This window comes from Columba livia, chromosome 2 (assembly GCF_036013475.1).
Source record: "Columba livia isolate bColLiv1 breed racing homer chromosome 2, bColLiv1.pat.W.v2, whole genome shotgun sequence".
Classification (NCBI taxonomy): Eukaryota; Metazoa; Chordata; class Aves; order Columbiformes; family Columbidae; genus Columba; species Columba livia.
Window position 1 is genome coordinate 98,970,646 of NC_088603.1, and position 19,731 is coordinate 98,990,376.

Sequence of the window (19,731 nt, forward strand, 5' to 3'; positions counted from 1 at the left end):
GAGCAGAGAACAGAGTGGAGAGTCTGTGCTTCCTCTTTTTCTGCTCATTATTCACCGTACAAGGTAGAACATCCCTCAGCTGAAAACCAGGTCTTCTTGCATCAGCAAATAAAGCCTGCTTGTAGGGCAAGTAGAAATAATACTGCTCAGAAGGTGGATGGTGCTCCAGAGGATCTGGTGACTCTCCTAATTTTTTGCTTCCCTCCTCTTGCTTCTCCTACTTGCCAAATTCTGGGTAGAAGAGAAGTTCTACTCTGGGCAACATCAAGGCTAGCATGCATCTAAGTGCTGCATTTTCTTTGCAGTCCCTGCCAGAAGAGTAGGTTTTTTTCCAGCCATGAACTCTGGGCAACAAAAACGGATATCTTCAGCTCTTCACTCAGGTTAGAGTAGCTGGCTTGGCAAGCAGCCTGTGGTCATTTTCAGATGTTCTTTTTGTGTTCTCTAGTCCCATTACAGTTTGTTTGGCCAAAGATATAGTTATACAGTCTTTCATAATGAGTTGTATGTGTAATTAATGGATGGTTAGGTTGTCTATCATTGTCTACATTTCCTTCTCAAAAATGTAGACCTAAGGATGGAGTTTGTCTTGCTATAAGTGGTAGCAGTTCTTGTATGAATTTTCAGATGAGGATCAGCTGGTACATCAAGGAACTGGGCTGTGCAAAACAGATGTACCCCACCTCTGATTGCAGCTATCAGCTCCTGCTTTACAATGAGCTTTCTGATTTACAAATCCTGCTGGTTTAGTCAGGCTTATTTTCATTTGCACCCTCTTCCACCCACCCTCTATTTGTGGACTTCCATGCCACACAGAAGAGAGGAGCCTGTGGCCATTGGTTACTGTGGTTCCCATGAAGCTACAAAGTCTATTTTTGGAAGCAGTTAGGTCAAGCTGCAATCTTTGATCTTTATTTCTTAATGAGTTGTGCTCAATGTACAAGTATTTTCTATATTTTTGCTCCTAGTAAAACTCAGTTTCCCCCCTCTATTTATTTATTTATTTATTTATTTATTTATTTATTTAGTTAGTTAGTTAGTTAGTTAGTTAGTTAGTTAGTTAGTTAATGGGAATATTTTCAACTCAGCAAGAAATTTATGCCTGTGCCTGAAGGAAAGTCACTGCAAACCATGTATCTGTTGGCTGTGCTGTAGGGTTGCTGGCTTGGTTTAGCTATGAGTGGAAGTCAGCATGTCAGAGGAATGAGCATTCTTCATCCACTTTCCTGGTCCTATACAAATGATAGACTTCGCATGGGCTGAGACTTTTTCTGGAACGTGGAAGGAGCAGAGACCAGCTCTAGTGCTCTACCTGCCTCCAACTATAGCCCCAGTATGGAGTGACATCGCTACCCTCATACAAGAGAAGGAAGAGGACTACGCATGGTCCAGTTGCTAAGTACTTTTGTTATTAAAAACACAGACCTCTTGCCAGCCTTGGTTTACTATTCTTAGTTGTGTTTTGTTTTCTTGTAGCTGTGTGGTCCTGATGGATGCTTGTGGTTGCAGACCTGTTTATCACTTCTGTTGTCAGAGCAGTGATATGTGTCCTGCCAGGTAAAATTCAGGGGCATGTGTCTCTGTGTCAGAACAGTGAGCTAAGACAATTTCATGAGGGAGTTTTTATGAGAATTTTCTATTTGTTAACCAAAGATAATTGGTGAAGGATCCAATAAGAGCCTTTACTTCTCTCTGGAAAAGTGACCTTTCTGAAGATTCATTTTTAAAAGTCTTTTTCCTTAATTTCTGGTCATTTGTTCACCTTCTAGTTTTGGCCAGAAGTGGAAATATTGCCCTGCCATGAGACATGCTTTTTTTTTTTTTTTTTTCTAGGATATTTCTGATCCACTGAAGCAGCAAAGTGCTAGAAATCTTTGTGAGAAGTCTTATTCTTGTGAAATTTGAAGCTGTGTTTGGAGTGGTGTTTCCCCAGCAGCATGTGTTTACTGCAAAGAAAGATGGAGGTTACCGAGCATTGTAACATCCTATCTGTCTTCTCCTGAGTTGTTTAAGTAACCTAGAAGGGGAGAGGGAGTGCAAACAGCACATTAGAAGATAAATTGGTGCAGTAAAGGTTGTAAGTAGGCCGTGACAAATCATGACATCTTACTATGTCATCCCTCCCACTCGGACAGAGGATAGTCTGTTGGCGAGAATGCTTTGATTTATTTTCCATACTTAATGGCGCCATGTATTAGTCTATGTTGACAGGGCTTTCTGGTTTTGGAAGCCAAAGTCAAGCTCTAACCTTATTCCCAATGCAATCTGGCCATCGTGAGGCTCTTTTATTTTTTTTTTTTTTTTGTCTCATAGATTCAAAGATGAATTGAGCCAGCTCAAAAATCAAGACTATATAACTTACTGTAATCACTGCATCACAAAAACCTGATTACTCCCCTGCAGCAATGACAGACTATGAAGGCAAGAAGTGAAAAGTGTGTGCTTGGCTCATACAGCTGGTACCCATCTTGTCTGTGGGAGACTATGAGGCTGGACCTGGTTGAATCCATCTGGACTGGACCTTTGCCCTTATGGCTTCCATGGACTCTGAAGATGTAGGTCATACTTTTTTTATTATTATCTTTTAAATTTTTTTTAAGCAACATAGACTGGATTTTTGCTGGTTTAATTTTAACTCTAACCCAAATGTGTGTCCAGAAAACTAGGTTGTCCAAATCATTCCTGCATGAATCTTGGCTACCCCTTGCAGCCTGCTATTCCCGGACAACAAATTCCCTGCCTTTGCCTAAGGCTGGGTCTAGGTGGTTAGGTACATTCCTGTTTGGTGTGCTAGCTTTATAGTGTGAGATAGTCCCATTTTCTCACTGTCCTGATTTTCAGAGATGTCAAGCGCCCACAAATCTAAAAAAGTCAAAGGCCATGTGAGTGCTATGAAAACCTTGCCACGGATGGATACATTCAGTTTAGCAGGAGGAACTCTTGCAGGTGATTTATTCTGTTCTTAGCTGCTTTCCCTGACATGTTTTACCTCTGGCTCTCTTTGTGATTAAATTATATTAACAACATCTTCAGCTGTCTGACTGGGAAGCTCTTGGTCATGGATCCTAGAGTTTAGTTCAGATTCTACACCGTCCCCTTTGTTTATTTACCTATATTTTAAAGCAAATAGCTAGTTTTGGAGAAAGGCATAAACGTGTTATTAGTGAACATAGCATCGCCATAAAAACTAGTAGGTAAAGGTGATGGTATTTTAGAAAATCTTGATTATTGTTCTAAATATACCAGGAGCTTTGTGACCTTTATTTGTAATTTTTAGGTACTCAGATTTGATAAAGTTGTATCAATTTACATTTGCCTGTGTGTGCAGTCTGTGGTACAGCAGCAGTTACCCAAACTGAGCATACACATGTGTGTGAGTGAATTAGTCTTTTTTTTAAGAGAAACCCCACAAAGAATAGCTGTCTTTTCTCTCTTCTTAGAATTCATCCCGTGATACAGTTTGCCATCTCTTTAGGTCTTAAAACCATGGTTATGATTTTTTTGATCTATGAACTGAATACTGCTGTTTGGCAAAATAACCATGAACATATTGCAGTCAGAGGAAGAAGCTACTGAGTTTTAATGGTAGCCTGGTATTTCTAAAGCTCAGTTTTAGATAAGGTGGTAGAGAATGACAGACTGTGGAACAACTTAGAGATTGTGGAAATATTCTGTAACATCATTTCGTTAGGTAATTAGAGCATTTAGGTGACTCAGGCAACTTGTCTCTCTAAAGAGAAACTTTGTGTACCCAAATGTTCTTGGATTGCCACAGGAAAAATTTCTGATGCACAAATACAAGTTCACATTTGTTGGTCCAGCAGTTTCTATGTGTTTCCCCAGTAAGCTCAGACTGTCTTCAGATGGAATAAGATGTATTTTTTTTTCGGTTGTGGTGCTGTGGAGGCTTTTCTTAAGACACAAGTGAGCAGGCTGAAGGATAAACATTTTGATGAACTTGAGAACAGCCTTATGGCAAAATAACTGTGATCATGAGCAGTCATCTCTGATATGTGCTGGTATTTCATTTTGTGTCCACTTGGAAGCAGTATATTGTTAGCTTCCTCGCACCTGCTTCCTTGTATTTGTTTATCTTCTTGGATTACATGGAGATTGTTGTCTTCTATTACTGGAAGAAACCCGAAGAGATTTGAAGAGTTTTTCTCCCTTTAAGGTTCCATCGCAGAACTGAAAGTTTCTATGATACCTCCTTTTGGTTTTGACAAATGGTATTTGTTGACTTTTGAGGGAAGGAGGAAGCATCAACAATTTTTCAGGCAACTTTCATTGTGATTTAATCTGGGTATCTGCATAGGAGAACAGCTACGAGTCAAGTACCATTTAATGGCTCAACCCTAGCCATCCTAAACTTGATCAAAATATGCTGATGTGAGGAGTGATAGGTATTTTGTCTCTGCCCTACAAATCTACTTTTAGCAAAACTAAAGTGATGAAAAGTGTGTTTGTGGTTGGAATAGTCGAACATCCACTGAGTTGACTGGATTTCTGTGAAGTCAGTGCCTGGAAGAACCGCACAGGATCAGCGCAGTTAACACCTCTCCTGTGCACTGTGGTGCAGGATTGCATGCTTAAAACACTTGATGCTTTAACTCCACTTGTACAGGGTGACAGTCCTTGAGTATACCAAGGAATTACTCCTATAGCATGGAAAGCAGAATAAGGGTCACAAGTAACTTCTGAAAACGTACTAGTTTTTATCCATAGCAAAGTCATTGAAGAGGACCAGAAAAAAAATGTGATGGATGCATAGGAAGCTGGTGTGCGCAAAGACGTATCCACCTGACCTTCCGTCCCTTGGCTAGGATAATTAATGTGCAGTTGCAAAGTTTTGTTCTAAATGGAAAACCAGCTGGTACTCAGAGATGTGGGTGGAAAGGGTGTTTTTTGGAAAGAAGATCATGCAAAGGCTTGGAAGACAGCTATTGTGTGGCTACGCCTTCAAAGGAACCCTCTAATTCTGTTCCAACAATAAAGGAGAAATAAAGCCCAGGTCCATTTGTGTGAAACCATGAAGAGTTTCCTGGCTTTGGGGAACATGCAGCTTATGCTTCATGGGGCTGTCATCTCCTCCTCTGAGAAAGCACAGTGGAAATACCCTGGAGGGAAAAGTCACATGGGAGAAGATCAAAGCAACCTGAAAAATGTAACTGAATGGCACTAGAGAGGCAAGGGGAAGGGATGATGAAAATTGCCTGCTACCTAAAGGCTCTGACACTGACAGGGTCAGGGAGAAGGAGATCAGCTGGGACAAAGAAAAGTCACCCTCAAGAAACCCTTTGCCATTGTGTGCTGTAACTATTCCAAAAGGCACCTATCTAGAGTAACGCTCGCACACCCTTAAGAAAATAAGATAGGCTCTTTCCCTGTGATATTTTTATTTTACTTTGCAATGTTTTTTTTCTCTTCATGACTAAATAAAGCTGCCTGGCAACTTAGATGCCTTTTAGACTTTTGTATTTTGGGAGAGTGCAGTTAGAGATGACACGCTTTTCATCTATAAGATCAGTAATACAGAAAGAGTGTATATGTAGCATCTACCCTGCCCATAATGTGCCGTCACAGGGTATAGACTATGGACCATTCTACATGGTGAGTTGCTCTCAGACCTGGGCTGGAACACCTCTCCTGTGAGGACAGCTGAGAGGGTTGGGGTTGTTCAGCCTGGAGAAGAGAATGCTCCAAGGAGACCCTATTGTGGCCTTTCAGTACTTAAGCGGGGCTTACAAGAAAGATGGGGACAGACATTATAGCAGGGCTTATTGCGATAGGACAAGGGGTAATGGTTTTAAACTAAAGGAGGGGAGATTCAGGCTAGACACGAGGAAGAAATTTTTTACTATGAGGGTGGTGAAACACTGGCCCAGGTTGCCCGGAGAGGTGGTAGATGCCCCATCCCTGGAAACATTAAAGGCCGGGCTGGATGGGGCTCTGAGCAACCTGATCTAGTTGCAGATGTCCCTGCTCATTGCAGGGGGTTGGACTAGATGACCTTTGAGGTCCTTTCCAATTTCATGATTCTATGACTCTATGAAATGCATATTCTTATCACCTTTCGTTAAAGTCCCCACCCTATTCTTTCCCCAACCAATAACCTGCCTGAACGTCTGGTTAAATATAAGTTTCTAGAAAAGTATCTACATATGACAGTAGTATGCATACTGTGTAGTAAGATGGCCTAGTGCTCCTGTTGGACTTCTAGACTGCAAATTAGTAATATTAGCAAAAGCAATAAGTAAACATCCCGTGATTACAAGTGACATTTTTTCAAATGGATCTGAAGTGACGCTTATTAGCCAAAACCTTCGAATGACAGAAGAACCTGGCATCACTTCCCGATTCCTTTTCAGTTAGGAAATGTCTGTGGTCAGGACATTTTCATCTATCGTGAACCCAAGACTCTAGATTAAGAGAAGTGGCTAGAATGGATTTTTACAAATTCAGTGCAAATGCCAGTATTTTGAGGAAGTGAATTTCTGCTACAAGGTGCACTTTTCCGAACCTGCTGCTTGCCATCCAGGTTTCATGATCTAAATGATTTACTGTTTGTTGCCTCTTGAGAGCTGAGAAATTTCAGTCTTATGATGAAAACTCCTGGGGAGAGGCACTCATTTGTAGAGTACTTCAGTTCAGATGAACTATATGAGTGTGTGCATAGTAATACTGATGACAGGTTTCCTTGGCTGATTCTTTTCAATATATACTTTTTTTTTTTCCAAAGTATTTTTGGGGCATAGTGTCTGGGGATTATAATCTTGATTGGGACTTCCAGTTCAAAAAGTGAGCAGTAATTCTTTCCTTTGTTTGACTGGGGTTTATCAGAGCAGTGCTTATTTAACCTTGTGGGCGTTGTCGTGTGATACCACTTTTGGGCCTGACAGGCTTGGGAGATTTCCTTCTCTACCACCTATGACGTAGCTGTGCAAATGAAAAAAGGAACTTAGTTTACTTCAGGGAACAACTTGCTTCTACTCTGATAAGATTTGGTGTCTTTCACCTCTAAGCTTACCCAGAGTTCCCAGGGATTACACAGTGAGGATAAACTGAGTTCAGATTAGCTGAGCCAAATGAAATTTTTAATCCTGCTGTTTTAAAAGTAATACTAAACACTTTAGGGTTTGTTTGCTTTCCCCAGTCTTCTAGTAATCAGGGAAACTTTTGATATGAAGTGGAAATGTTTCAGCCCTGGAACCAGTGCATGGGTGAGCAATTGCAGGTGTCTTTGAACAATTTCAGTGAGGGAGCCTGGTAGGCTCTCATCAGGGCAACAGCAACCTTGCGCTGGCGTGTGATGGGCTCAGCTGAGTGTGCTGCTGTGGAAGGAAGCAGAACACCTTTGGTGCTGATACGACATTGGGTGAGTTGGCCTGAGATACAGCTGCTTACCCAGACCAGCCTTAGCCAGAACAGAATATGACTGAGACCTCGGGGGATCCATTTCCAGACCTCTGATAAATCATACAGCTCTCCTTCCTATGGCTTTTCACCGTATGTAGTGAATGTCCTGGTCACCTAATGATTTTGGAGTGAAACTCAGGAAGCTGGAAAGATTAACCATCCTGGAGTCCTGCCAATTCCCATGTGTCCCATAGCTGGTGGTTCATAGCTTGGAGCCACACTCTGCCTATGTTTTACTTGCACAACACTGCAACTTGTGATGCTTATATGAAGTTGTCAGTGTGCATGTTCTATGTGAATCTCTGCAGGACCTCTACTTTACCAGTGCTTTAGTTTGGTTTCTTACGGAAATTCTGGTTATGCAGTCATGCAGTGTTCTTGCCCCCTTTCTCCATCCCTTCTCCTCTGTCAGTAGCTTCCTAGACAACCAAAAGGCTGAGGTCTTACATAAAACAGAACAAGCTTGCCTGTGCCCTTTTTGAGGGGCTGACCATGGTGAGCTGGTCTCCTTCTGGGTACCAAAAAGTCAAGAAGAACCACCTTAAAACAGCCTCAACCATGAGAAAAGATTTATCTGAATCTCATGCTTAATTGGAATTAGGCAAACATAAATCTGCAGAAAATGTGAGTCCTTAGGTCTAGGCTGATGGAACCACATCATAGACTAATGTTCTCTCAGGGCCCAGTCTCAGCTGATCTTCCCTTTACTATCTCCAGGCCTGTCTTCTTCTCTCAGTCCAGATACACAGTGAGGAATTCTGTTTGCAGCCTTCCAGATAAAAGAGTAGAAACAAATAAAGAAAAAGAGCACAAGATAACTGAAAAGAGAGGCCCGTTACCTCATCCTTACAATGACCACTGTCTAGTACTGTGTTCTGGATGAATACCTCAGGTTTCTGTAGAAAGCCTTGTGTTAGCGTCAGTACTGCTGGTGCTCTGTGTATTTTTGCTGTGGAACTTTTACTTATGTGAGAGGTGGAAGAACTCTGAGATAGGGATGCCTTGGACTGCACAGTATCCCTGGGGTATGGACCACATCTATTATTCTGTAAAAGATCTGGAATGATTTTTGGAATTATGTGGAAAATGCACTGAGAGGTGTTTAATAAACTTTAAGCATCTCTCTATGCAGTGTCCTGTGTGGAGAAGCATTAGGTCTCAGATAAGGGATGGTGATGAACTTAATTTTAGGGCAACCAAGATGATTAAGGGAGTGGAGCACCTCCCTTATGAAGAAAGGCTGAGGGAGCTGGGGCTCTTTAGTTTGGAGAAGAGGAGACTAAGGGGGGACCTTATTAATGTTTATAAATATATAAAGGGTGAGTGCCATGAGGATGGAGCCAGGCTCTTCTCGGTGGCAAACAATGATAAGACAAGGGGTAATGGGATCAAGCTGGAATACAAGAGGTTCCACTTAAATTTGAGAAAAAACTTCTTCTCAGTGAGGGTGCCAGAGCACTGGAACAGGCTGCCCAGGGAGGTTGTGGAGTCTCCTTCTCTGGAGACATTCAAAACCCGCCTGGACATGTTCCTGTGCGACCTCACCTAGGCGTTCCTGCTCCAGCAGGGGGATTGGACTAGATGATCTTTTGAGGTCCCTTCCAATCCCAAACATACTGTGATACTGTAATTTTGAGGCTATATGTGACAATCAGAAAATTTCCTCTCCAGGCAGATCAGGAACCCATATCAGCTGTTCTGTGTAATATGTTAGACCTATATACAGGTGTATATAGAAAGACATTCTTGTCTCTTCACTTCAAAAGGCCTGCAGGTTAAACCCAAATTTCTGTTAACAGGAATGCTAAGTTGTGTAATTTATCACCTTCAAAAGCTCTCTGAAATGTCAGCTATGAACCTAAGCTATCTCTCATTTCAGCAAAGTTTCAGTGCAGGAACCTTATAGGAAAGTAAGAGTCTGGGAGTTCTGGCACTTTGCTGAAAAAACAAGTCACCAAAGGGTTCATGGTGCACAGTTCAAATTCTTGGTGGTTGGGATTATGTCCACCATTTGCAGTTTGTGTTGATGGCTTTCCAGGAAGGGGTACTACACACACAACGATGCCTCCCTATTTCATAAGCAATTTGAAAACCCTGAGTGTTTCATACTTACACACCAAGATTGCAAAACTTGTTGCTGGTCAGTTTAGGATTCAAAGTGATGGCACGTGACACTCTCTTCTGTGCAAGGACAGGGTTTCAGTTTCCTCTAGTTTGTGACCTAAACAAATAGGAAGTTGCTTTGGAATGTGCATCTTGAATAGATCAGCCTGAGAGTAGAGATGGTTGCTCTTTCTGTCACATTTTCTTTCTCAGTTTTTGCAAGTTTCCTGCAGTAGAGGAGGCAGGGCTTCTGCTGAGGCAAGCACTGCTAACTCCCCTCATGAATGGAAAGTGCTGTCTGACCATGTGATACAAGAACAGCACTTTCCATGTTTGCCTGATTATCGAAGAACTGGAATCAGCATTGACGAAGATAATGTGATGTCACTCTTTAATCTGGCAAGCCTGCAAAACCACTTCCTCCTTGTGTAGGCTGGAGGTCTCATGATTGCCATTTCACTCTAAAGCATTCATTGAAAATGATGTAAGACAGTAGAGCTTTGACTCTGTCCCTTTTTTTTTTTTTCAAATGAATGAATGCTATTGTGAAATTCCTTGCAGCTATATTAGGAAATACACTGGTTATTCAACAGAATTTACTGATTATCAAACAAAAAGGAAAAAATGAAAGAGATTAACTTCATCACAAAATTTAGTTGTTTTTTCTTTTTTTGAGGCTTAGCTTTGATTCCATTTGACACAGATTAATAGGCTGACCATCAGGTTACAATTCATGATCTGAAACACACCGAGCCTGGGCATTGTGAGGATTGAGAGAAGCTGATAATCTTAAAGACTTGGGGGGTGTGGGTATTTTATACCATGGGGATCCTGTCTATAACTGTATCATAATACAGTTTTACTATGTTCTCTGCAATAGAACACTTACATTTCTTGAGATTTCTAAATGACTAGGAAAATCTTGCGGGAGGCTACTCATGTCAGGGTTTGTGCTGCAGTGACTTGTGTGGTGGGGTACGTGTTTCTGCAAAGAGTAGTCTGTATACTGCTGACGGTCAGGGGTCAGCTGGGGCTGACAGTGAGGTCTTTGAGTCCTTTTGCTTTACACAGGGCCACAGCTGTTGCTGAAGTAATGCACGCTGCTGCTGCAAGCAGGGGGTTGTCCAGTAAAAATACAATATAGATAGGTTCATATGCATTTCACTCTTAGTGGAATACACTCATAAGAGGAGCCAGCAGAAAGTCTTCTAATGATCCCTGTCATACTGTTCTCCTGCTCTAGTCCTGCTCTCCTGCCTGTGAAGGCTGTGTGCTCTTCAGGTAGGACGGCAGCCTCTCCCAGTAGCTTTACTATAAAATAGAGAAAGTGAAACTGATTTGTCGAGGGGGCCTTTGGAACCTTACATGCTGCAGGTAATAATCACTGTTTCTTTATTAAAACAGCTCTGTCTGCTAATTAGCAATGAATATGTAAAGGAAAACAATTGAAGTAAATCCTGAAATGTTGTTTGGAAAATAGAAGAAAATGATAGAAAAAAATCCAATCTATTTTTCTCATTTTCTCGACACGCTTTTAAACGAGATTCTTAAAAGAGTGGTAAAAGAGCTGAGCAAATATTGGATGGTATGAGAACCAAAAGATGAGCTGAAAGATGCCATAGTATTAGGTCCTCTATTTATTTATTTATTTATTTCATGGATTTTGAGGAATATTGCTTTAAAATTGTGATTTGCACTCTTCAGGAACTTCTGGAACATTATGTAGAAAAACAAAAAAATGTACTGGTTCTTCAAAGGATGGCCAAAAAATATAAAACCTGTAGAGGTCTGTTCTTTTAGAGCATTATCATTTAGGGGAAAGAAGTGTGATAGCTATTTTCTGTTGTTGTTGAAGGAGGCAGGGGAATTAAAGAAGAAAAAATTTATTTAATACATGTACAATTACTTCTTTCTTTTTGTTTGCTATTCCTTAGATTGCTGACCTAAACTATCAATTATTGGCATAGCTCTGTTTAATATAGACTTTTGTTAAAGCAGTAGGTAAGAGCTTCTATTACGCATATGTATATGCCAACTGCTACAGAACAGGACAAGCCTTAATTTTTTTCTTTATTCTATGTGACACAAAACACAAGCATGCCTGCACACAGACTAGGACAAGATGTGACACTGAGTCTGATGGCAAGGTATGCTGGATGCAAACTCCAAAGCTTGAGGGCACAACTGAGCCTTGTGCGGTCACATTGTATGTGCTGCTCTTATTCTGCCAGGGCTTGACACTGGCTGAAGGGTGACTTGGAAGGACAGACTGGTTTGAAGAGTGGACGGTGATGAGGTGTTCTCCTGATAGCTCAGAGAGAAAAAGAAAATGTGGACACATCTAGAAGGTAAGGATTTGTAGCAGTGGTTGATTTAAAGCTTCACCCTATGTCTTGTGTTCAGAGATACTGACTCTCAATTTCATAAAGTCTTCGAAGTCACTGTTTGGCTTCTGTAACATCAAAATGAACCTGAGACTTACTTTTTTGAAGGAAAATGAGGACTCTGAGAAGTTTGTAAATTCTATTATTCAAATGCTTGGCCAATGCCTGTCAGGCGTTGCACTTTCCTGTTTCAGTGTCACCAGTGGCACAGCTGAAAATGACAACAAAACAGCTTTTGAATCTTATCACAAGTCATCAAGGTCTGTGATACTAAACATCTGCCAGCATGTTCCTAGGATACTTCTGGTGATGCTGTTAAGTGTATTCTTTCACTAAGCTAGTGCTAAAATGAAAACAGCAAAATGTATATTCAGGACATTTCAGGATATATGTGCCAGGATCCACCGAGGAAGACCAGTGTACTGCAGTGTGCACAGAGTGGTGCAAAGAAACAGTACTGGCCTGGACAGATTTTACTAAATAAAGCATGTAAACACCTTCTTGGCTTCGTAGGTAGTACTGGGATTGTAAGAAAGAAGAATGTCTTGAGAGGTAGGACAGTTAAAATATGATGCCTTTAAGGATGTAAAAAACATAAAGAAAAGATAATAAACACCTTTTGTCAAGTTTCTCTATGGTACAGCTTTCTTCTGCCATTCATACCTTGTTCAGTTTGTGGCAAAGTGTCTTTTCTAAAGGTACCTGTGTACCATACAGACTCCTAAAATTAAGGATTAAAGCACTAGTATACATCTTCCAAAATATTTAAACAATCTCTTCTTTTAATGTCTTTCAGTGATTCTTACTGAGTGGTTGCTTAGTTCAGGAAACCTCTGTCTCTGGGCACACAAACAGGCAAATCTTTCATTCTGCGAAACGTGAGATGCCCATATATGATCAAGTGAATGCATTTGACAAAGATCACAGAAACATATCTTTATGAGCACAAAGGGAAATCTATGTTCTTGGCTCTTTGAAAGAGCTGAAGAACCAATCCGTACTGTGTAGGAGCTCTCAAATAATCATGTGAGGGAGCTTCAAATGCAGCTGCCAGGCCCTTGCTTTCTTTTCTCTCTTCTCTCCCTGCAAAGATGACAGCACCACTGACTGGGCCATTGAAAGTGAAACCGCAAGATGCAGCATGTGAGGTGGTCCAGGTGGTCCTCCAACCAGCTTTCATGATAAGAATTGATTTATAAATCCATTCCAGCCTCCCTTTATCCCTGTTTGACTTCGTATGTACTGTCCTTCACTACCACAGGATTAATCACAGAATGTTCTGAGTATATTTAAAATTATCATTTCGTATCTCTATATTAAAACCAGATCACTAGCATGCTGTAATTAAAGGTTTTGTATCACCCTAGATCTTGAGAGGAAGGAGGCTAAGAATGTGGATGGTTTGGAATCTGCTTTTCTAGCATATGTCTGGATGACTCATTAAGGCTGATTTTAAATGCTGGTAGCATGTCCTGTCAGGTTGGCTTAGTTTGCCATTATTCTTTATCCTTGAAGCCAAGGCCAGTTACAAGGTCTGTGCCCTGCTCTAGCTAGTCTCATTGTAGGTGTTAGAAGTTCATAACACTGGGCTGTTCAGCAGTTGTTTCACTGCAAAGCACTCAAATAAAGATTTTCAGAGTTCAAAACAATACCAAAGCTCAGAGAAGAGGTTGAATGACCAGCTTGTATATGTCAATATCGTGGTTGACAGAGCTATGTTGATTTTTCAAGGGAACAGTATATCCAGCAATGCTGAAAGAGTAGATATTTTAATTCTTGATCTTTCCATTGAGTCCATTTGTTGTGTTCCTCTTCTTTCAAAGAAATCTGAAAGGCATATGCACCACAATAGATCTCATTTTTGATCAGTTGCTGAGAAAACCATTACAAACTGCTGCTTCCTTCTGTATTTGTTTTCTTTATCTCTCTTCTAGGCGTCTCTGAGAGCTTTTAGACTGTGGTTGTCTTAAAAATGTTAATGGAATAATATTGACAATGTCCTGTGAGAAGACTTCAGCAGATATTTAGATATCTGCCACAGAAATGTAATTCTTTGAGTCATTGGAGTTATTCTGAATTCTTTCACTGATTGGGAGAGTAGAATTTTTTAATGTTTAGTAGGTATGCCAAAGCAGAGATTTCAGCATTGCAGCAGAACCCAGAATGATGAGAGACATAGTGACTTGTTCATTGTGACACAGGAAGACAGCAGAAGCATGTAATTTGAAGCCAGATCTTTGTTCTGCCCTAGGACCTTTTTTCCTGGCTTTTTAATACCTTGTGTCTGAAGGCCAGATGTCAATATTTTAGAAAATGGAAAGCTGTCATAATCTGTTACTATGGAACATATTTGATGAGCTGACTGACCAGTGTTTCCTTCAGTCCAGAAATGGTCATCATCTTCTACTGTCATCCGTCAGATGTCACTTATAGTAGATTAACTTGCAAGACAGGAAAAGCAAGCTACAAGGCTTTCCTAAGGAGAAACGAGCTAAGAGGCTGCATAGCACTACTCTTCCAGACCCTGTCTGTTTTTAAATTGCAGTGGGGAGTGAAGTCTCTCCTGTCTACCATCTGTCACTGGCTGGGGTGTGGGTCTGTGTTCTGTAGCAGAGTTGTTGAGTCTAAGAGCTGTGTCTCCCTAGGAAGTATTGGGGGACACTGCCATCTACTGTCTCCCTTACCTGAAATAATGGTTTGGTTATCGACTTTGTAGAAGAGATGAGTTTCTTCTGCTGACGCTGCTTTGCTTTTTTTTTTTTTTTTTTTTTTTAACATTTCTTTTCAGTTTCTTGAGTTTCCTACTTGCACATCTCTCTTAAATGTGGAGGATTCTGGCTGAGGTGCAGTAGAGAGAACACAATGCTGAGATTCAGACAGATTAGCTTCTGTGTTCTTTCTCCACCACTTGACATGTTGGAGAACCTTGGGCAAGTTCCTCTGCAACAATTTCCCCCCTGCTAAATGAGAAGAATGGTACTGATCTTCCTCGTATACTACATTAGTGTTTTAGCAGCAGGTCATGGTCATTATTACTCTGTTGAATAGCTACAGATTTGGAATAGTCCAAATGAGGATTAACTCTGGTCTGGGAAATCCATGCACAGGTGTGAGGGAAATCGTTGCCACGATATTTCCTTTTTGAGAAAAGTAGCCAGGGATGTGTCTTCTCTTCCTTTCCCTCTGGTGATGGGGACTGTACCGTGATGTTATCACTTTTCTTTCTTCTTCCTTTATCCCCATGCTGGCCTTCACACAGAGGTGGGTTCTTGCTCTTGGAAAGGGCATAGACAGAATCATCATCTTCTCCAGTGGGAGTGGTGTATGTACAGCAGCTGAGGGGAGCATGTGGTTCCACATTTGTGATGTCAAAATGTGTTTGTAAGACAGCACAGGCATCTCAATGGCCCTAGCTTAGTCATACTGCTCAGTACAAAACCAATACAAAGAATGCTGGGTTCAGTTCTAATTATCCATTCATAATTAATTTGTAATTAACAACAACAATCAACACTGTTTTCCTACTCATTTAATATCTTCAACATTGAAGGCTCTGAATTAATTTTTTCATGTGTTTCTCCCAAAACACACTTCCATGAGACAGCTATAACTCAGCAACATACTCATCTTGTGGAACTGATTGTTTTGGGTAGTAGGGCTAGGGATTCATGACAGGGAATAAATAAGATTGTAACTTGCTGTAAAACATTTACTCTTTTTTTTTTTTTTTTGGTCTAACTTCTGGACAACAGTTATCACTGTGCAGTAAATCACTTAGATTAAGCCCCAAGAACTGAACGGCAGCACAGCTGGGAACAAGCGTTCCAAGATGTAGCTTTCTGTTCCTTTCTCCACAGGCTCATTCAGCTGGCAAGAGCTGGATGCATTGCTCCTCCCAGCTGATCATGCTATGTTTGAATACCTTAATGCTTCTAGGAAGTCAATGCTGCAAGGATTCTTTAGGCAAACTCCATTGTCCTACAAAGGCCTCACATAGCTGGGAATTAAACTTTGTAACTCATTTGTAGCAATTACGTACAGATTGCTGGGTCACAGAATCAGTGAGGTTGTGAGGGACTCCTCAAGATCCTCTAGTCCCACCCCTGTACTGAAGCAGGCTAGCTGGGACAAGTTCTCCAGGACAAAGTCCAGTTGGCTTTTGAATATCTCATCTCCATGGATGGAGACTCTACCACCTCTCTAGGCTCAGTCACCCTCACAGTAAAAATGTGTTTCCTGTTATTCAGATGTTTCCTCTTGTCCCGTCCCTAAGCAATACTGAGAACAGTCTGGCTCCCTCTTCGTCCCTCTGATCAGGTACTTATAGATTTGACAATGTATAAATATTCTTGAGCCTTCTGTTCTCTAGACTAAACAGTCCCAGCTCTCTCAGCTTTTCCTCCAGTGCCATAATCATCTTCAATACCTTTCTCTGGACTTGCCACAGTAACCCCGTATCTTTTTTTGCAGTGGGAAGCCAAGAGCTGGATGCAATAGTCCAGATGTGGCCTCATTAGTGCTGAGCAGAGAGGAAGCAGCACCTTCCTCAACCTGCTGATAGTATTGTTCCTAATGGAGAGGATTCTGTCATACAGTCCTGGGAGAGATCTCTGCAGCTGACAGTGACTAATAGCCATGCTTGAGTACCATCATGCTGGAGATGCTTGCTTGAAATTCATGTATTTGAAATGGCAACCATGCAATCTCTTACTTCAGCCATTCTGGTACAACTCCTTTCTGACTATCACTTTTGCATGGAACTGGCATTTCATAGACCAAGATTTCTTAGACCTTCAAGATAAAATTCTCATTTAACTAATTTCTCACTTTTTTCCATCTCTCTAGCCCATGTGTGTGCTTGAGGGTTGCATTTGTGTCTTCAGATATGTTATGGAGGAAGCAGAAAAGCAATGGGAATTGCAAAGGGTTCTAAATCCAATTATTTCTCAGAGTAACAAGCATGAAAGATTTATAGGCCTGCATATGTTTCTCAGCTTCTTCATCAGTTGATAACATTTTAACAAGTCCACCAGATCAGCCAGAATCTCAGGACTTTGCCTCAAACTCTTTCTCTCTCCACCTCCCACTTTTCTCTTCCTCTCTCCCTCCTCTCCTTTGTTTTCTGTAGGTGGTTTCTTCTTTTGACCATGTCTAGCCTACAGATCAGTCCCATATGCTACTTATGTTTCTCTTGCTTGCTCTTTCCTTAGTTTCTAATGCCATAATTCTTTCCCTGATATTTCTGTGGTTCTAAGAACTAAAAAGTTTGAGGCAGTAAAAAAAAATGAAATCCGTGACTTTATTTATTTACTTATTTTTAATATAAAGTCATCCTGTCTTCCTGCCTATGCTAGTGAATAGTTGTCTCCTCTACAGGAAGACTTGTAGATATAACTTTCCTGTCTCCTTAACACAGATCGTGAGAATCACAGTAAAAGATCGTCATAAGACTTTAGAGGACAGATAGTCCACAAAAAACAAATTGGATTTTGCAATTTGTACAGCTGTCTTCTGAACACTAGCACCACTTTCTGCAATACTAAAATTTACTGTCTGTTCACAAAACTACTACTGTGACCTCAGTTCATCTCTAGCACAATAAAAGGCACCAGAAAAGAGTTTATCCAGAAACTGGTAACTGATGATCAATACATGAAGTCAAGTTGTGCTCTTCAAAGTCAGTGAAATTATTATGGTTGGTCTTCACCTGTAAAGAGTCGAATTGGGGAAAAAAAGGACAGATTTTAAACTATGATGGATTAACACATGGCCATGGATATCTGAAAAGTAATTTTCCACTTCTGTCAGTAAATACTGCTTTTCTGTTTACTATGTCTTCAAAGAGAGTGGCAAACGAAGCTAAAACACAGAGTGAGTGTGCCTATCTGGGAAGAAGCTTTTTCTTTTCTGTTAATCCTGCAGAATTTATAATAAATAAAATGGCAGGCTACATTTATTGCTGGGTAGTACCATGTCTGGGATTAGAAGTGGATGAATGATGTGGTTTAGAATTCAGGTACCGAACTGAACAGCTGTCACCGCTGCTTGAGGTCTTCCTGTATCTTGTGGAATTATTTGTACAGCTGGGGAAGAAATGCTCTTTGTCTCTGAAACCTGGTGCTGTAAAACAGGTCTGACTCCCTGGAAGCTTCCCTCTTTTGATGATATAGAGTTAGATCTCCAAGCATTGGCCAGGTACTGACTGCTACTGGGAATATGTTATAGAATACAGACCATTTTAAGTTGCCTTTTTTTTAACCCAGATTAGGTCTGTTACAAATCTTTACAAAAGAACTACAAAGTATTACAAAACTCAGCTGTGCTGTTGACTGTGTTGCCAACTGGAAAACACTTGATAAGATTCATAACAAATCCTGTGATATTGCCATCACTGTACAAAATAATTCAAATAAGTACTCCTCTCATCCCTTGAAGTGGTTTGAGCCATATACCACTGTGATGTAGGAAGTTGGATAACCAGTGAGCTGGTTATATCCTGAGGCATTTGAGTCTGAATGAACAGAGGGCAAAATCGTTTGTGTTGAGTCCAGACAACCCACTGGAGTAAAAGGCCTCTCACTGTGGAGCACAACATATTCTATCTCGAGGACTCGGGCATGGCAAAGTCAAGATATATTTGATTCAGAGAGTGTCATATCACAGCACCAAGTGAGAAAGTGAGAGGTCACTCACTAAGGTACCAAAAAAGGATTGTACATAATGCAACTTGGACAATTATCTCCAAGGCAAAAGAAGAAGAGACCATAAAGAATAAGCCAGTCAGCATGCAAAAAAAAGATATTGTAAATAAAACTTGAGGCATGATGGAGACTCAGTGTAGAGGACAATACTGCTCCTCACAGCAGCTAGCCCAGATGAGTTCAGCAAGTCAGTATCTATGAATAAAGGCCTGATTGTCTTAATTTAAAAAGAAGAAATCTTAATTTTTAAATAATCAAAGGAGTCCTTGGAGAAGTCTCAGCATTGCTCAACAGCCTGTGTAACTATTACATGAAATGCATGGCCAAACATTAGCAGTTTCTACATACCCTTACTCACGGCTCCCCATGCAAATATTCTCCAATTTGTCTTTGATGGAGAATGTCCCACTGTTCACTGCAGCATTGCTCAGCTTAATATAGATAAATCTCCCCTCTTTCCATCTTACTAGTAAGTTGTCCTATTGATTTGAAAAATACAGCTACGGCAAAACAGAACTTTGTTTTCAGTGTAGAGCTTGCAAGATGCATGGGTCATGCTGGCCATCCAGAACTGTCACTTTTTGTCCTCTAAGTATAAATCCTTTTCCCAAATTGCCTGTCACTGATGATTCAGGACAAAAGAAGATGAAACATGAATGCTTTTGCAGCAAATACAAAATCTGAGTAGCTGCAATGTAACTACAATCACCTGGGTGTCAACGGTGATATTTGTTTTCATTTCGTGCTAGAATTTTTAGCTTATAAGTAACCCTTTATGACAGTGACTTTCTCAGCAAATAAATATCCACTATGCTGACACTTTTATTATGTAGCAAGTAGTCATCCAGAAATACTGACTGCTCACTACATAGCCAAAGGCACTGTAACTGCTTCTGCTAGGGATTATGTCGTTGTTTTAATACAAGGCAACAAAGGACTCTCCAGGTTAGTCTTGGGACAACCATAATAACAGCAACCATGTATTATAAGTGCAGTCTCTGAGTTGTCTATTGCCTGCTTTTCCATAAGACACAAAGTTCAACAGCTAGGAGGGCAACGTGTCCTAGAATTTAAATAGTTTTCAGTAGACACCAGCTTTGCTGTTTCCTTCCATAACTTGCTTTTTC